Here is a 2,500-nt window from a genome sequence, read left to right on the forward strand (position 1 = left end):
ATCTCTGGGAGAAAAATGCTGATTTTCATTAGAAGAGAAGATTGTCTTGATAGACTAGGATTTTGCTCGTGTGTGCGGATATATATATATATATATATATATATATATATATATATATATATATATATATATACATACATATATATATATGTATATATATACATATATATATGCATATATATATGTATATATATACATATATATATATATATATATATACATATATATATATATATATATAGAGAGAGAGAGAGAGAGAGAGAGAGAGAGAGAGAGAGAGAGAGAGAGAGAGAGAGAGAGAGAGAGAGAGAGAGTGTATGGGGTTACATGATATTGTTTCATCTTGGTTAGTAAATATTTCTTTGGTCGTCAAGCATGTTCACAAGAGAGAGAGAGAGAGAGAGAGAGAGAGAGAGAGAGAGAGAGAGAGAGAGAGAGAGAGATTCTTTCGAAGATATGATTGAAAATGTTGGAAAAAATGGCACCATTGCTATTTAATCCTATTAAGAAAATCAAGTTAATTTCCGGTCTCATATCTTATGAAATCACAACTGTATGTTTATTTAATATTGATCCATGATATATCTTCTATAGGCCAGTTTTACATTATTATGTCTTTTTTAGGAAATATATTATTTTCCAAGTTCAGTATTTTTTTTCTTTTTATTAAGGAAATATTTCTTTTCAAGTAAGAATTTCCGAAGTTGTCGCAGTAGTGAACTTTGGCTCGAGTTCTTCATGTAAGCAAGCAAATTACTTCTTTTTAATACTGCATGACATATGCGAGCTACTTTTCAGAAATATGAAAATACGGTGGCAAAAAAACGCTTCCAAGCTTTCACTCTTTCCGGTACATAACTATTTTACATTATCATACCATTTTATGAGTGAAAAGCATTTTTATCTAAAATTCATAGTTCCATGATTATACTGTACAGGAATTTATTTCAAACTGCGAATGGTGACAGATTGCTTATGGAAAAAAAAAAAAAAAAGTTTTCCGCAGGTTGAGAATTCAAACCCATTTATTCCCAAACTTTATCGCGGAACTGTATAGCACTCATCACAAGCTAAAGTTTTGCATTACAGACTTTCTCTTCCACTTTTTACCTTTAAGTGGCGTTTAATACAGCTTTTAATGATTGCAGACAACGGCAGTGTTTCTTTGCAAAATGTACGTCTTGACAATGAATTTAAATAAGATCATTTTTTCAATAGACGTTTAGTTGATTAATTTAATTACTTGTTTGAAATAAGAATAGCTATGGGTCACTCAAATGAACAAATTAAGTCTATGGCTAATTCATAGGTAGTAGGTTGGCCAGGGCACCAGCCACCCGTTGAGATACTACCTCTAGAGAGTTATGGGGTCTTTTGACTGGCCAGACAGTACTACATTGGATCCTTCTCTGTGGTAACAGTTCACTTTCCCTTTGCCTACACATACACCGAATAGTCTGGCATATGCTTTACAGATTCTCCTCTGTCCTCATACACGTAACAACACTGAGATTACCAAACAATTCTTCTTCTCTCAAGGGGTTAACTACTGCACTGTAATTGTTCAGTGGCTACTTTCCTCTTGGTAAGGGTAGGAGAGACTCTTTAGCTATTGTAAGCAGCTCCTCTAGGAGAAGGACACTCCAAAATCAAACCATTCTTCTCTAGCATCTGTACCATGGTCTTCCACTGTCTTGAGTTAGAGTTCTCTTGCTTGAGGGTACACTTGGGCACACTTATTCTATCTAATTTCTCTGCTTCTTGTTTAGTTAAAGTTTTTTTTTTTTAGTTGGTATAGGATATATTCATTTTAATGTTGTTACTGTTCTTAAAAGATTTAATTTTCCCCTGTTTCCTTTCCTCACTGGGCTATGTTTCCTGTTAGGGTCCTTGGGCTTACAGCATCCTGCTTTTCCAACTAGGGTTGTAGCTTAGCAAGTAATAATAATAATAATAATAATAATAATAATAATAATAATAATAATAATAATAATAATAATAATAATAATAATAATCGGAAATATTCGGGTCGTAGGCTTTTGAGGCCTCGTTATCACTAATTGTCGTTTGCATTAAACTTCTGTGTTTGTCTTGATTCTTATTTTCTATTCAGCTTTTAGTAGGACTGTAATTTAACTCAGGTCATTAAAAACCAATCCTTAAATCGCGAATTTTGCGAAGCCCCCCGAAGAATAAAAAGAACTTATTGTCCCTTTCAAAATTCAAAAATTATACTATTTTTTCGAAAGAGATGAGTATTTTTACAGTCCCGAACATATTAGTAGGCTATTTACATAAAAGTGGCACTTTAAGAGAAGATTGAACATCAATATTTCTGTGAAACTGCAAAACTATGATGTTTTACCGAAAAAAAAATTATCTTCCACTAAAAAGAGAGCTGTACTCTCTCTCTCTCTCTCTCTCTCTCTCTCTCTCTCTCTCTCTCTCTCTCTATTCGTAAGATAATTGCTTTGTAGTTTCCCTTTAACTACAGAACAGC

The 2,500-nt window shown here is 32.9% G+C and overlaps 1 protein-coding gene across 1 annotated transcript in view; it reads left to right on the top strand.

Annotated features, from left to right (window-relative positions):
- Positions 1-2,500, top strand: part of LOC137628957 (uncharacterized) — a 196,805-nt gene that overhangs the window by 189,934 nt on the left and 4,371 nt on the right. The window lies entirely within an intron of this gene.

The sequence above is a fragment of the Palaemon carinicauda genome, chromosome 37 (assembly GCF_036898095.1).
Source record: "Palaemon carinicauda isolate YSFRI2023 chromosome 37, ASM3689809v2, whole genome shotgun sequence".
In the NCBI taxonomy this organism is placed as follows: Eukaryota; Metazoa; Arthropoda; class Malacostraca; order Decapoda; family Palaemonidae; genus Palaemon; species Palaemon carinicauda.